General features: G+C 43.8%; 1 long non-coding RNA gene across 2 annotated transcripts in view; it reads left to right on the forward strand.

Annotated features, from left to right (window-relative positions):
- Positions 1 to 16,808, forward strand: part of LOC115097516 — a 28,687-nt gene extending 11,879 nt beyond the window's left edge. The window contains exons 2-4 of one of the 2 annotated variants that reach the window (XR_003858296.1): positions 1,427 to 1,507; positions 5,120 to 5,211; positions 16,507 to 16,808. This is a non-coding gene — a long non-coding RNA (uncharacterized LOC115097516). Of the gene's footprint in view, positions 1 to 1,426; positions 1,508 to 5,119; positions 5,212 to 12,013; positions 12,292 to 16,506 lie in introns of those variants that run through there. The other variant, XR_003858297.1, reaches the window with a different exon arrangement.
- Positions 16,809 to 17,247: the final 439 nt, after the last annotated feature.

Raw genomic sequence — 17,247 nt, forward strand, 5'->3', positions numbered from 1 at the left:
AAAAATGTGCACGTTAGGCGCACACTTTTTATTTTTGCATCGGGGGTAATAACTAATAGCCTCATCAACATGAATTTACATGTGGTGAGCGTTATTAGTATCGCCTTGGTTTGGGCAGGTGTTTTGGATGCGCTTGTACCCTTATTGCATGAGGGGTTTTGGACGCACACCCAAAATGCATGTCCAAGAGCCAGTAAAAGCCGTGCGCTCAGTTGAGCGCACGGCTCAATATAGTGCGCTCAGTTGAGCTCAGTTGAGCACACTATATTGCATTGGCCTGACTGCACAGTAAGCTCTAACTTCCACCTCGCTTAGAGAGTTCTTAGCTTCACTGGGCTTGCAATGACTTTAGTAAATGGCTAGATAGAGAGAACTGCGGTATTTTTATGATTAATGACATTTTGTAGCGTGATCCTGCGATGTTTTGTTTGCCCAATCACAGCGCTCCGTCTGTTAGCACTGTTTTAGAATGCAGTTCCTAACATTTTGTATCTGGTTTGCTCATAATTTCCAGAACATGTTGAAAGGAGAATGAGAATCTCATAAACCACAAGATTTTTCAGGGCATCAGAGTCAGGACATATTTCCATTCTCTTCCCAAACAAAATATTTCTTGATGTTCTGACCTTGTTGGTATGGCGGAAGGAGTAGGTCTTGGCAGTTCTGCCTCATTACCTGGTCCTGTTCCAAAGATTTTTTATTTTATTTAAAGCAGCTGATAGTCTGCACTTTCCAAGAGAATATTGTCCAGTGTGGATTGCAATGAACACATCCACAACTGAAACAAGTAACATAAAGGTATTAATAAAAACAAAATAAAAATGAAATGCAATAAAATAACAGTACAATTGTTCAACTATATGTTTGCTGGAATAAAAAATGCCTTCAGTTCGAAAGGCCAACAAATCTCTTTCCCACCTTAGATCATCAGACAATAAATTGCACAACTGTGGACCAGCAGAAGCAAAAAGCTTGCTTCAAGTAGTCTGTAATTTGAAACTATTAAAATGTGGATCTGCAAGAAAATTGCAATTAGCAGATTGAATTGTAGGTGACATTGTGTAAGGAACTAAAAGATGAGTAATAGTCAGGGCTTTTGCCCTACAGCACTTTATGGGCTAATGTCAGCACCTGAAAATGATTTCGTTGCTGAATGGGGAGCCAGTGTAGGCTTTCATAAATAGTTGTATAAAGGAATGCTGCTCTGCACAATTCTAAAAAAATTGGAGCTGTGGGCATTTGGGTTTCTGTTTTGTTCTTCTTTGCTTCGTTCTACTGAAGTGGCCGCCAAAATGAATAAAAGCAAAGAATCAAAAGACAGAAAATGTGAAACAATTACACACAGGAAAAGAAGGCTGCAGTGCTTTGATTAGTGATGTGGAAAGGCGGTATATTAAATGTGCTAAACCAATATGCTCTTTTACAGGAATGCCACCTGATGCAGGGTTACTATCTCGTCACGTTATCTTGTAAGACGTTGGTCTCGGATGTCACCCTATCACTAACGGTAATGTGTCATCCCGCTGTGCTCTCTTACATCCCTAACTAGAAATCATTCAGCCAGAAGGTAAGCCTGGGACACTGGACCCTCTGAATGAGGACCAGGCTTGAAGGAAAACAGCTGAAATGGGATCGGGTTTGCCGACGACAAGGATCACTAAAGCAGTGACCTTCTACGTAATTGTAGAAATTCTAGTCTGCTTGAGAAGGGCCAATCCAGTTTTTGAGATTTCACCGTACGGCAACCCAGAGATTTGGTTTCATTTACGCCGTCAGGCCATCATGCTGATTTAGACTGAGGAAGCTGGTGAAGGTTTTGGCCCAATATAAAGATTAAGGGGTAGATTTTCAAAAAATACGTGTGCGCGTCCAGGTGCGCACGCTACCCGGCGTGCACACACATGGCCGTGCGATTTTATAACATGCGCGAGCTGGTGTGCGCATGTTATAAAATTCCAGGTCGACGCGCACAAGGGGGGTATAATTTAGCACATTCGCACGGCGATGCATCAGAGCCTTCCCCGGTTCCTTCCCAATCCCCTACCCTAACCTCTCTTCCCCTTCCCCTATCCTACCCTCCCCCTATTCCTATCCCTATCCTAGCCTCCCCCCTCCATTTTTTTAACAGCAGGAGCAAGTTGTGTGCACCGGCACCCAGCCGGCGTGCGATCCCCCAGCACAGCAGCAAATGGCCGCTGTACCGGGCGCCTCTAACCCCCTCCCCAGACCACCCCCTTTTAAAGCCCCAGCACTTACATGCATCCCGGGGTTTACGTGCGTGGCCGGGCCTGTTTGAAAATTGGCCCGGCCTATGTAAGGCCCGGCCACGCGTGTAAACCCCGGGATTTATGAGTGCCAGGGTTTTAAAATCAGGCCTTAACCTTCTCCTCCAATCCTAGCTCCACCCCTCCCCCCCCCACACCCTTTAACAAACCAAGTCAATAAAATCAAGCCTGTTGACCTTAAAACTATTTACCCAAGCAATTGAAAATTGTCCCCCTTATAACAGCTAAACTTACATGTGGCCTTTTACAACATGTCTACAGGAATCCAGGTTAAAAAGAAGCACTGTAGAGGGAGGCGCTGGGTTTGGGGGGTGTAAAACAGCACACATCTGTTTTGATTTTGCAATGTCAGCTGGCCCCAGAAACACCTGGTGCAAGGTACATGCACAGCTCTGCATGTGTGCACCTTGCCAGCAGTTTTAAAAACTTGAAAGTGTCTGGGTGGTTTCCGCTTTGAAAATGCTGGGAAGTGTGCACCTGCTAAAGCGCAGGCGAACCGTGCAACAATGCAGATGATTGAAAATCACCCCCTGTACATACTGGGAGGACTGAAGGAGAAGGGCACCAAGTCAAGAGGAGATGCCCCCTTCGCCATCAACAGCAGCGATGCCAGGAAACCAGGAGGACATGAGCAGCACTAGGCCAGTGCAGCACTATGCGGTGCCTTCCCTCCTCCTCATCACCAAAGTGCTCCTGCGCCACTCGCCCGCCATTACTTTCATCAAACAGATGCTGGCATGGGCACTGGAATACTATGAAAAAAAAAACTTTCCAAGAAAGCAAACTGTCCCAGGCCCAGAGTATTATCCAGCGAGGATATTATGGATTACTTTTTTGGCCAAAAGCCTCACTATGGGGGCCGATGTAATAAGGTGCGCCAAAGCTGCCGCGGGCTTGTGCGCGCATTTACGCGTGTTTGTACGTGCGTTTTCCCATGAAAAGCCCTATAAGGGGATGTAATAAGGGTTTTGTGCGCTGGAAAAAAAGCACGTACGAACGTGCTTACAGACCCGTGGTTTTTCTTGCGCAAATGCATGCTAATGGCATGCAAAGGAGGTGATTAGCTAATCATAGGCAATGCAGGGAGCCGCGCTAATGCTGGTGCAGGTTTTTAATACATGTTTTTTACCGCCATGGTCAGGGCACGAGTTAAATGTCAGCGCCAACTCGGGGGGGGGGGGCTATGTCAGCATCTGAGGGTCCTGAAAACCACCTAGCTGAGCGCCTATCTTGGCATCTGAGTGGCCAGCTTAGCTAGGCACCTTTCTGGGCACCCAGTCATATAGATTTACGAGCAACTATGCGCCGAGCTCAGCACCTGAGTGGCAAGATTAGCTAGGCGCCTTTCTGGGTGCCTGATTGTATACATTCAGAACAAACTAAGCACCTAGCTCAGCATCTGAGTGGCAAGATTAGCTAGGTGCCTTTCTAGGCTCCCGGTCGTATAGATTCGCAACCAGTTAAGAGCTTAGCTCAGTGCCTGAGTGACAACATTTGCTCTGCGCCTTTCTGGGCACCAGAGTATCCATATTCACTCCCAGCTGAGTGCCTATGTCGGCACCCGAGCATCCAGATTGGTGCCCAACTGAGCACCTATCTCACTGCTATGCCAGTGTGAATTAACATCCATGAAAATATTTGCCATGTTTTAGGCAGCACAGTTATTTGAAATATTAAAAATACTTTCCAGGGTCATACTTTAAGAACATAAGAACTTGCCATACTGGGTCAGACCAAGCGTCCATCAAGCCCAGCATCCTGTTTCCAACAGTGGCCAATCCAGGCCATAAGTACCTGGCAAGTACCCAAACATTAAGTATATCGCATGCTACTGATGCCAATAATAGCAGTGGCTATTCCCTAAGTAAACTTGATTAATAGCAGGTAATGGATTTCTCCTCCAAGAACTTAATAGGGAAACCCCGCTGGCTCGCTCGATTTTATGCGTGGGTTATCGGTGCAGGCTTTGAGCATGAATGCAGCCGCTTATTACAATGGCCCTTACGGTGCTTAGGTACGCGCATTTTTTTGTATGTACGCGGATTTCTGCGCGCAGATCATTTGCATAATTTGGGTTTTTTTACATCCCGCGGAACTGGCAGCTTCAGCCGCACAAGGTGATCAAAACCCGTGCTAATAACTAGCGCCTGTTTTGCCGCGGGTCTTATTACATTGGCCCCTATTTTAGTGCTTCACTAGCTTGCTGCTGCGACGTTCTTCTCACTCTGAATCTCTGATGCAAAGCCTATTCTACAAACCGTGCACGACTTGACAAGGGATCCTGATCCCATTCTCTCTCTCTCTCTCTCTCTCTATATATATATACAGTATATTTTGGCCTTACATCCAGCTTTCTCTTCCTTGGCTCTCTCTCATTACTTGTCCTATCCCATTCCCGGCCAGCTGAAACGAGCTTTTCTGTCATTGATAGCCATACCAGATTATGTGTAGCACTGCAAGTGACACAGTGAAATGAAGATGGCTGAAACTTGATACCAGTCTGAGCCTTTCGATTTTCTTCCCAAGTCCTGACTGCAATGAAGAACATAAGGTGCTAAGAAGGGAAGAGTGTGTGAACTTGTGTGCATCAGTGCAGTATAACTTTAGGAAAAATTGTATTACATGTTGGTAGAATTTCTCTATAGGTGTTCTTATGACAAGGTTTTCCCCTATGTGAATAGCCTGTAAACATATGGTAAAAATGTTAATTAACATGGTTAAAAGCCAAAAAGATTTGACAGCAATTCTACATCATGAATGCGAGAGCAAAGGCTTAATTCGCAGTTCTGACAAATATTGCTGACCGTCTTGAGCAAATGCTTGTGTCATTTTAGGCTGTCTACTGGATTCACCACAACAGAATTCAAGAAGGCATGCGATAGGCTCAGAGGGTTCTCAATGCAGGGGAGCAAAGGTCGGATGTCAGGTAGGGTCTGCGGTATTCGAACAGTCTTCATCCACCCTTTGTTTTCTATATGTCTATGCTGAGAGATATCTTGTGACTGTATCCTGAGCAGAACATCACAACATGCTGTTACCAATCATTCTGAAACTACTGAACCTCTGTGACTGAAAGAAAAAGTTAACCTTTTCCAGTCGTTGTTTACCGTAAATGTATTTTCAAAGTGATAGGTGTGCGTTGTAAAGCTCCAAGTTCTGCTCAAGATATAGTCCCAAGATCTCACCACATAGAAAAACAGAATGTGTTAAAGACTGGGACCTTGTAAGGGTTTTACATTCTTTACCTGACATTTAAATCAGATAAAATAAGGTCCAGGTTCATGTAAAGAGAGCAGAGTGTCTACACTTTTCTTGAGGAGTATAATAATATACAGTGGGTTTTATGTACGGCAGATATTGTTTTAAAGTTGTGGCTGAACAGAGTAAATCACTCATTACAAAGGTTATGAAAATCCCTGCATCTAAATCAAAGTTAACTTGCACATTTCAAATGCCTTGCCAATAAACTATCCAGCGCTTGCTGTACTTTAGCCAGTTATTATCTTCTGCTGTCCAGGAGTGCATGAAGATGTCACGAAGACAATCTCAGCTCTTTCAATTTCCACTGCAGTCGGGTCATCCTTCTGAAGAATCAGGGTCCTGACTTAGCACTGAGGGCAGCCAGCTGGACCTCCAGTGGGCAAATGAAAGGTTAACACCACTGTCTCAGGGCAGCAGATCCAGAACTTAACAGACTCCTCTGTGAGTTATGCAGGCAGGGAATAGAAGAAAGATTGGCTTGGCTTGCTGGGGCTTAGGCAAGGATGAGATCAGCAAGTATTCCACAGTTAATGGAGCAAGGAGCCCAGTCTCAAAGCTTAGGCATAAGCTTCATAAAAGTCTGGGGTGCAAAGTTCACAGGTGTGAAGTCTGCATGAAGAGCAGTGAACATTGAAGTAGCAGTACAGCGTGCTATGGTCCCGATTCCTTAAGTCCAAAGTCTTTTTCTTCCTCAGGACTTCATGTGCATAGGAACCAAAAGTTGATATTGATTGAATATTACCACAGTCCATTGGTATAGGGTTGGTGGAGTACTAATATGACTTTTTTTAGCCGATACATATATACATATTGTCATGGAGATGATGGCATGCGTCAGAAGACATCTGTGAACTATGCTGGGTCTCATGACTGGATGCAAAATTTGTCTAGGCCACAAACTCAGCAAGTTTGTGTCTGACAGAACCAGCTAAATTGTTAGATGAAGACAGATTGCTCAGTATGAAGAATAGCAGCTTCTTCTCCTCAGTGTAATTCTCACAGGCTTTCACGTTAAAACCGTGGGGGCCATCAATTGGCTTGACTTCCATCTTGTGTTGCTCCAGCCTGCAAAGTTTGGTTCATTTACACATTCTCCTTTAGGGGGATTGACTTTTCCCTACAATCCTGAAGGGAGGTTGACCTCGGCAAGTAGTAGTCATCATGCCAAAAATGTACCACCACTGCCAGTATGATGACTATGACATGCTGAGGTCCACCTCCCTCCAGATAACTACAAATGGAGGTGTTTGCTCTAGCCATGGATGGAACATCTTAATTTTGAAACCTCAGGTCAGGATGCTTATGCTCACTCAACAAGCATGAAGAAAACATGTGATATATATGTGATTCCATTCCATTCTTGTGTTTAGGCATATTTCAACAGCTTTGCAAATTTAAGTCTGTTGAAATCCAACAGTTGCAAAGCAAAAGTTATATTAACTGTAATTCATACATTCCTACTCTTAAATTAAGAAAGTTAATCAAATGTTCCAATTTGGGGTTTTATAAATAAATCACCCAGCAAATCTGCTGAAATTATAGCTGTTCTGTGCTTCTTTTAATGGACTTATTTACATTTAAAGGTCTTTTGTTATATTTGCTTATTGGCTTCTGTCTAGTGAACTTAGTCCTTGCGAGTGGCTTTGAATGTAAATTTACTTTTTTTTTTTTTTTTAATTTACAATTTTTTATTGCTGTAATCATGAACACTACAAATAGTAAACAAAGAACACAGCAGTAATCAATACAGAGTAACAATTACCCCACCCTCCCACCCCCCGGTCATGCTACTCTAAAAAGAAATAAGTTGTGAAGAAATAAATAAGCAAAATATTAAATATGAAGGTTGCATTATATGAAGGTAAGCAATAAAAACAAAGCAATATAACCACCATCCAACCCTGCCATATGGTTATGGAAGGGGTGGTAACGATAAGTGTCTCCATAAGATGTAGGGATTCCAGGTGTGATAGAATTTAGGTAATCGATGGTATTTAAACGCAGTAAGTCGATATAACGTACAGGTCCTGTCTAGACGAGTCAGAAGTTCAGTAGGGGTAGGAGGCTGTGCCCTCTTCCATGAGGTTGCAATTTCCATAGCCGTTGAAGTACAGACCAGCTGAAGAAATGTCTGTGCAGAAGGTGGAAGAGTATCATCTGGAAGATGGAGGAGAGCCTGCACTGGAGTAAGGTGAACTGTTCTACCCAGGATCTCAGATACTATCGTCGAGACATAGGACCACACGTTTTGAATCAAAGCACAGTCCCACCACATATGCAGAAAGGTGCCCAACTGTTGACAGTTCCTCCAGCATCTAGGGTCAAAATTAGCAGAAAAGCGATGAAGGCGAGTAGGAGTGAAATACCACCTATATAAGAGTTTATAATTAGCTTCAGAGATCCGTGCGGATACCGTACCCTGCGACATTCGGGTAAAGATAATATCCCATTCTTCTTCAGACAGAGATCTGCCCAAGTCTGCTTCCCAGGCCCTCAAGTGAGCCGGTTTAGCAGGTGAGCGAGATGCTAACAACTTATAAAGTTTGGAGATAAGACCCCCGAGGATCTTTGTGCTAGAACAATAGCCTTCAAATAATGAGCGTTGGGTCGATAGCAGCCTCCGTGATTGCAGCTGAAGGAGAAAGTGGCGGAGTTGCATATATGGCAGAAATTCTGCATTAGAGAGATGAAAAGTGTCTTGCAGTCGGTCAAAAGCAATGAGCGAGCCTTGGTGAAATAGATGAAAAAAGCTGGATATGCCCTGTCTCTTCCATACTGTATAGGCAGAGCCGGGTAGGCCAGGTGTAAAGGAAGTATCATGGAAGAGAGAGCTTTGTAGGGAGTATAGCTCCGGACCCACCAGCTTGCGTCTCCATTGTTTCCATACGTTAAAAGTTTGTCGAACACAGGGGGTAAGGAGAACATCTGATCTCCATGTCGTGTTGGGTTGCCATATCAGCGCCGACAGTGGCGTAGTTTGAAGCCAGGTTTGTTCAATCTGGACCCAGGGCTTACCGTCTTGCGGGCGATGCCAGTCAATAATGGGTCGGAGTTGAGCAGCCCCATAGTACCAGAGTAAATTAGGAAGACCTAGGCCTCCCTGCGTCTTGGGCTGGTAGAGAACCATTCGAGCCACTCGGGGTGGCCGACTCCGCCACAGAAATCTCAGTAACTTCCGTTGCCATTGTTTCAGGATGTCCGGACGAATCGGAATAGGTAAGGTTTGAAATAGATACAAATATCTGGGAAGGACATTCATCTTGAGGGTAGCCAGACGGCCCAACCAGGTCAAGGATAGTGAGTTCCACCTGACCAAATCCTGATCTAATTTTTGGACAAGGGGTATATAGTTAAGCTGGAATAAGTCAGAGAGGTCTTTGCCTATATAAACCCCCAGATATTTCAATTTAGTAGAGGCCCATTTAAAGGGATGGGAGCTCTGGAGAGCCTTAACTTCCTCCGGAGAACAGGAAACATTGAGAATTTCAGACTTGTCCCAGTTTATCTTGAAGCCGGAAACAGCACTGAAATCCGCAAGCTCATGTTCAATTGCCTGTAGGGAATGTAAGGGGTCACTCACTGTAAACATGATGTCATCAGCAAATAATGACAGTTTGTATTGGTGGGAATTGAGGGAGTATCCCTGTATGGAGGGAGAGTGTCGGATACGCAAGGCCATGGGCTCAAGAAATATGGCAAACAAAAGAGGGGAGAGGGGACAGCCCTGCCTAGTTCCTCTCCGGACAGGAAATGAATCAGAGTATTTACCATTTATTTTTAGACACGCAGAGGGGGAGGAGTAGAGAGCTCGAATCCAATTGTAAAAAGAGGGTCCAAAGCCCATGTGCTCAAGGGTACTAAACAGAAATGGCCAGTGGACCATGTCGAACGCCTTTTCGGCGTCAATAGCTAGAAGGAGATGCGCCAGGTCCTGTTTGGATGTACCCCAAAGGATATTTAAGATCTTGCGCACATTATCGCTAGCCATGCGTCCGGGTATGAAACCGGCTTGGTCCGGGTGAATTATCTGACCAATGAAGCTATTCAGGCGATCAGCGAGAATTTTAGCCAGAAGTTTAAGGTCTAGATTTATCAAAGATATTGGCCGGTAAGAAGCACATAAGGTGGGGTCACGGCCAGGTTTAGCAATAATAGTGATTCCAGCCTTATTGGAGTCGGGTAATAGAGCCCCCCCTCCACGAAGGTAATTAAAATGGTTTTGAAGGTGGGGTACCACAGCAGGCCCATATAGTTTATAAAATTTAGCCGTAAGACCATCAGGACCCGGGGCCTTTCCCGCTTTGAGATTTTTTATGGCGAGAAGGATTTCAGGACTCGTGACTTCAGCATTGAGGAGATCCCTCATCGCCGGAGTCAGAGAGGGTAGAGTAATGGTCTGAAGATAGTGCTCTATATCAACTCCCTGGATGTGAGGGTCAGCCGCATACAGCTTTTTATAAAAGTTAAGAAATTGTATCGTGATGTCCTTGTTGGTAGACTGTAAATGGCCCTGTTCGTCCTTGATCTTAAGAATGTGGTTTTGACTAGATAATTTCTTCAATTGGTGGGCTAGGAGTTTCCCGGCTTTGTTGCCACCCTCAAAATAGTGTTGGCGGGTAATATTCATAGCATGGGCAATATGCGCAACTTCTAGCCTATGGAGGTCCTCTCGGGCCTTAGTTAAGTGGGTGAGAATCTTGGGGGAGCCTTTACCAACATGTTGTGCAGTCAGTGTAGCTATACGAGCCCGGAGAGTGGAACAGGCTGCTTCCCTCTGCTTTTTGAGATAAGTAGATCGGGAAATAAAGTGTCCCCTGATGAAGGATTTAAAACTATCCCAAAGGAGAACCGGGGAATCTACTGAGTATTCATTATCCTGAAAAAAATCTTTAATAAGCTTGGTGGAGGATTGTATATAAAGAGGGTCGTGTAAAATGGAATCATTGAGCCTCCAAAAGCGACTTCCATGATCACCACCCTGTACCCTCAAAGCAAGTAGTATGGGAGCATGGTCTGACCAAGAAATGATGCCTAGGTCAGTATGGGTAACCACATGATACAATGATTTATCCAGGAGGATATAGTCGATGCGAGAGTAGGAATTATGAGCAGGAGAGTAAAAAGAGTAGGAGCGAGAGTGGGGGTATTTCACTCTCCATGGATCAACCAAATTATGATCCTCCATCAAATCCCTAAGAGCTCTGGTGTGGGTCAGGGAGGTATGGGAGTGTCCCTTAGAATTATCCAGGGATGGGGATAGTGTAACATTGAAGTCGCCAGCGAAGATCAGGTGACCCACAGTGTGTTGTAGTAAAATGGGGCGCAAAGCTTGGAAGAACGCAGCCTGCTCTCGAGTAGGGGCATAGATACAGACCAAGGTAGAATCACAATCGTGAATGGTAACACATAACAATAAGTATCGACCACCCGGGTCCCTGAGACAGAACTTGCATTCAAACACAGTATGGGAAGCAAATAGTATACCAACTCCCGCGTACTTAGCGTTTTTGGTGGCTGGGGAATAGTATTGCTGATTAAATTTGGGGGTTTTCATATAGGATTCATGTCGGGCCTTGAGATGAGTCTCCTGGATGAAAACTATATCGGGTGAGGAAGAGGCCAATTCTCTATAAAAGAGGGCTCGTTTTTGTGGGGAGTTTAGACCCTTAGTATTCACCGATAGAAGGTTCAAATGCGCCATTAGTAAATATTATAGAGGAGAAGCGCTATGTAAAGGAACCCAGTGAGTAGAGGTACCTGGACATGAATACCAACAATGGTAACCCCCACTGGGACATGAAGAAGTGCAAAACAAAAGCCTAGAGCAGAGAAAAGATTAACCTCCCCTTTATGAAAAACAGATAAATGCAATACAAACAGTATATTATACTTTGCATGATATCTCTCAAAATTAAGAAATAGAGTAGCATGACACCCCTGAGGACTAAGAGTCGCCCTCTTAGTTGAACAATAGCTTGCCGCTGCCTCCATGCAAGCTTGAGACACCCCGTGTGGGGGAGGAGGACGTCACCTCCAGATATAAAAGAAAGAAATAAAAAAGAAAAAGGGGGAACATCACCGTCCCCCGCTGTAGCAATAATTACAATCAATAAGAGAATCGGGTATAACCATCCAAACTTGATAAGAAAAGAGTAACATGCAATGATAACTGAGCAGTAAGTAAATTTACTTTTTAATTTGTCTGCTCCCTAAAGGTAAAATACACGGTTTTTGGATTTTAATCTATTTTCAACAAGAAGTAAATAACTAATCAAGATTGAAATCATTAATTAAACGTTATGTAGACTTGGAATGCTTTTGTGATGCTTTCCATCGGCAGCTTAAAGGTGCCTATGGTTGAATTCATATGGAAATGAAGAGGGGGAGACGATAAGCATGCTCTCCGAAGATGAATATGGCTTTGATGTATTTTGCTCACATTTTATGTGTTCTCTTTTCCACTGCAGTGAGTTCTCACTGGCGTAGACAGGAATCCCAGGACAGAATCCATCCAACACAGCTGTTCAGTAAAACCAAATCAAAGAGCAACAGGAGGGCACGTGGGGCAATGCGCTGTCAATGCATGGAACCTGCTACACATTTTCAGCCCATGAAAGAGAAATATAACCACTGAAATGTTTATACAGACAGCATCATGGGGGTCACTTTCAGGAAGGATTTGTGCACACATAAGCAGCTTTGATGCAAGTAAACTAATGGCCTGGGGGTGTGCATGTAAAAGTACAAGAAAAAGGTCAGTTCACATGTATTTTTACACACACTACAAAGAGAGATCCTCGGGGGGTGGGGAGGGTGGCTATAAATTCTATACTTTTGATTTTCCAAAATATTCATATAAATATACATGTGCAAAGTTACCCCTGCTCCCAAGCAAGGTTATTTGAAAAGAACCCGGTCAAGACAGATTGCTTTTTGTTGCACGCCTGGACCCTTGGGCTGAGGTGGAGTTTGGCACAACCTGCAGGGTGGAACTCTCCAGGTCCCCACCATCGGCTGGTGGAGCTGGCTGAGGCAGAGGCCAACTAGAGCACCACCTATGCCAGTCCTCATTCCCCTTAGGTTGAGCCCTCACGTGCTGGAGCAGGCATGTCTTAGTTCAGGGATGGTCGAGAGTCAGGTAGGGGTCAGTGGCAGGCAGAGTTCCAAGCGTAGTCAAGTGTCAACAGGCCAAAGTCAGAACCAGAGATCCATCTGAGGGAAGGCGGAATGGATAGGTAGACAAGGAGGCGAGGAGCAGCACAGGCGGGTAAGAGAGGACATGAAAGACCTCGAAGAGCTGAAGACCGACCACAAGATGAGGACGAAGACCAGAAACACAGGAATGAAGATCAGGAATGCTGAGGCAACTTTCTCTACTTTACAGTAGTGGGCCTATTGCTGAGGCTTGGATTGCAGGGAAGAAGGCCCTTTTATGGGCCAGAGGCTGTGATGTTATCAGTAGGTGCCGTGGGGGATTTCCCCACCACGGGCCCTTTAAGTCAGGGGAAGTTGGGCGTGCACATGCATAAGAGCAGCCCAGGAGAGTCGGTGGCTTCCTGCCACATGGCATGAGACTGAGTGTGGTGGCCTGCTGCATTGTGGTTTGTGGCATAGAGAGCGGTGTCAGAAACTGCAAAAGCTTTCTTAGGGCTGGAGGTAAGCGTGGGAGCTTTTGCTAAGGGTGTGCATGGGGAAAACTTTAATTTCATTTAGTTTTTTTGTTTGGTTTACTATTTTTCACATTTTGCTAAAACAATCTAGTGTGCACTAAGGTTATTTACCATGTGCTAAAATGAGTTAGTTTGTGCAAAAATGCAGAAAGAAAATTATATTTTATTGTGTTTTCTCAGATAAAAAATAGCACAAAATGAAGCAATAAATATTGCAATTTCACTGTCACTTAAAAATGACAACACATGAGGACGCCACAGAGAGAGAGTGGGAGTCTGTTGAGGAAGGAGCTGGTGAGAAAGATCTTCTCTCCTTACCACGCCACCTGGCATGCCTGTGTTACACCTTCGCCGGCGTGCCAAAGCCCCTTGCATAAGCGGCACACCCCTTATAAAACTTTTGTCAACCTCATTTATTCCCCAAATTGAAATCTAATATGGAGAAAAAGAGAAAATGGAAAATGCCACACTGATAACACCTGTTTTGGGCCTCATGGATAATCATGTGACAAATGTTAACCCCCCAGTATTAATGGGTGATGTTGGGGAGGGCTCATTTTCATCAGGGTCCTCCTTAGTCCCGGCTTTAACCCACCACCTCTATAACCAACTACACCTTAAACCATACTGAACCTTTCCCAAAGTAGTCGAGTAGTTCCGGCTGGCTTTTCAACTCCTGCAAAGGCATCTACTGAGCTCCCTTTGGAGGCTAACAAGAGCTCAGTCTCATCACAAGATGCCGATAGCGAGGTGAGAAGGAGGACGACAGCAGGGGCTTTGAAATCTGCCAGTTGTTTGGTTCCCGAGAATATTTCTTTATTAGACGTTTGGAAGGTTGTTTCTAGACCTGAAAGGTAATTATTTCAGCTAAATGAACGCATGGGCAGGCAGTCCATGGATTTCCATTCAAAATATCAAGAACATGATAAAAGGATCGAAGAAGTGGAGAAAGAAATTTTAGAAGTTAAATCATCTATTACTACTGATCAAGATAGAAGGCCAAATCTTGTTAAAGATAATCTGGCTATTATGAATTGTTTAGAAAAGATGGAGAATTTGCATTGTGGAAAAAACCTCTCTAGTTGACTTTAAAGCACCACGTGTGCCAAAGTCGGGAGATATGTGGGCGACTTGGCCCAGCACGGGCCGCACGGATTTTAAAAACCACGCGAGTACCCGCATATCTCCTGGTATGCGCATAAATCATAAAGTTCCAAAAGGGGCGGGGCATGGGTGTAAACTGGGCAGGCCAAGTTTATAACACGGAATCTACACGTAAGTAAGCGTGCACCAGGATCTCCTACTGCGTAACTTTACTTCTGCTCTGGACGGCGTTTAAATAATAAAATAACAAAAACTAGGCCAGTCAGCAGGATTTTAAGGGACGGGGCTAATAGGGTTAAAGGGAGGCAAGTTAGCCAGGGGGTTTAGGAAGTCTTCTCCTTTACTGGGGCGAACTGGGGAAACAGGTAATTGCATCAGCGCGCGTATCTGCTAACCCCCCCACTTACGCAACTGAGGCGGCATTTGTGCGCACATGCGCGCGTCAATGTAAAATCACGCGCACATGTACGCGTGTATAGCCGATTTTATAACAGGCATACGTATATGTGCATATACGCACGTGTGTTATAAAATCGGCACGTCCATGTGCGCAAACCGGCAAATGCGTGCACACGCGCGCCCACCCACGTTAGGTTTGTAAATTTCCCAGTTACGCGCTTGCTGTCACCACCTGACTTGTTAAAAAAGTATCTGTGTGAGATTTTAGGTTATGCAGAAAGAAAGTTACCCCCCCTGATTTCTAACATATATGAAATACCTAAAAGTAAATAAATGTGAATAAGGTTGAGGGGACTCGTGATCTGTTGACTGTTAGTGAACCTAGGACCTTAACTTTCTCGGAAGCTTCAGTAGATGATACCACAGTTTCAGCCACTTTGTTAGTTTCTTGTGGCTTAGAAAAAGATAGAGACATTCTTCTTCGTAAATATGGTTTCTGTAAATATTTTCAGTTTTGTGGATAAAAGATATCTATTTTTTCCAGATATTTTTGGCTGCAACCCAGGCTAGGAGGAGACAGTCTCTGCTTTTAAAGCAGAAAGTGCTCTCAGAAGGTGCTCCTTTCTTTTTGAAATATCCATGCAAGTGTCTTATTATGTTTCAACGTAATAACTTTGTTTTCTATTACCTGGATCACCTAGTTAGGTTCTTGAATGACAAAGAGGCAGGCTGATATGGTTGTATCTTATTTCTTTTATTTAAGTGTTTTTATATACCGTTGTTTGCAGTGGCGGATTCCCGAGGAAGACCGGCCCGGGGATTCGCCACCCAGAACACATCACGTGGTCTGCTGAGCGCGGCTCCTTCACGACAGACCACGTGACTGGAGCGACCGGCCCACCGGGGGATGCCCGATCCCCCGATAGGCCAATCCACCCCTGGTTGTTTGAAACTGGCCTTCACAACGGTTTACAAGAGAAACAACAGCACATAGAACAGCTAACAGGTTCACTGAACGAACATAAATAAGATGCAATTTGAGAACGAACGTAAATAAGATACACTTTGTGATCAAAAACAGTGGCATACAAATTAGAGGCATTGTGGGATTACAAAGTTTGGAAGAGGTAGTCGTGAACTATAGAACATTTAGCGGGAAATTTAACTTTGTGAATATGTTAAAGCATTTGGTTAAGCATTTCTCAATCTTTCTTTCTCTTCTCTGTTTATTAACCTTTTAGTTATAATTTAATTGGTATGGAGAGTGTCCCCTCATAATGTGGGCGAGAAGATGCATTATTATTTAGGATGTTCTATTTGTGTTTTTGCCTTGTAATAATTGTATATTGCGTATGTTAGAGAATCTTTATGATAATAGATCTAAAACTCAGTAAAGATTAAATTATATTAAAAAAAAAAAGAAAAGACAGCAAGTCCCTAACTACAAATGTGACTCCATCTTTCTCCAGGGTCATTCTGGCTACTGTAAATCTCCATTATAAAGTCTAGAAGGACTTTTTTCCCTGGCCAGTTTGGGGGGGAGAGGGGAGAAATAGGAGAAGCATTATTCAAAACCAATACAAACTGCTAACATCAGGATGTCACAGGATATCATAGCTAACATTATATGTATATATGTATGTATGTATGTATGTATTTATTTATTTATTCTATCTATCTAATATTCCGTTGAAGTTCAATAAAATTGATCAAAGCAGATCAAATAAAAAACATCATTTAGTTTACAACAGACCTGTAAGTTATGAATTTTTTTTTTCTTAAAATAGGAGCCAAGCTCTTTGAAAACATTGTCAACCTGGCGCTACATGAGAAAACAGGACACTGTGGTACTGGATGTTTTTACATATGGAACGTCTAGGACAAGATGTGCCAAATATTTCCCTACCAGCTATGTGAGTCTTGGCCCCAGCCATGGAAATTCTTACGTGTAGAAAATGGGTTTTGTGAAAATGTTCCATCTGGGGTCACGCATGAACACGGCATTGTCATACTGAATTAATTAAGCATAGAATGTCACATTTGTAATTGCAGGTTGCAAATGAGCCGAAAGTAAAATACTAAACCAGTATGAGTGCCTGTGAGTGTTTTTTAATAAATAAGATCTGTATAATTAGAAATCAATAAGGAGAAAAGCTAAACAATTACAATTTTGTTCTTTATCAAAAACCCACCATCTCAAAACAGTGCAATATATTCCTCTATAAATATTTTATTAAACATAACGGATCCTTGCATAAATCTTTAAAATAAACAAACATCTTAGATATTCATACAAACTCCCTCTGCACATACAATCCACAGAGGAACACAAAGGTTCCTTATTGTCATTTTGCACTGCTGGAGATTTCTTGCGTCCTATCTGGGGGTCGCCCCTGCGTCCTATCTGGGGCGACCCCTAGGGAAAGAGTGGGGGAGATGGTGTGGTCTAGAAATGCAGGGGGGGGGGCTCTTTTTTGCCACCCTGGGTGGGAATGGAGTTGGGGGGGGAGGGGGAACAGAGCTTCACA

Source organism: Rhinatrema bivittatum, chromosome 8 (assembly GCF_901001135.1).
Source record: "Rhinatrema bivittatum chromosome 8, aRhiBiv1.1, whole genome shotgun sequence".
In the NCBI taxonomy this organism is placed as follows: Eukaryota; Metazoa; Chordata; class Amphibia; order Gymnophiona; family Rhinatrematidae; genus Rhinatrema; species Rhinatrema bivittatum.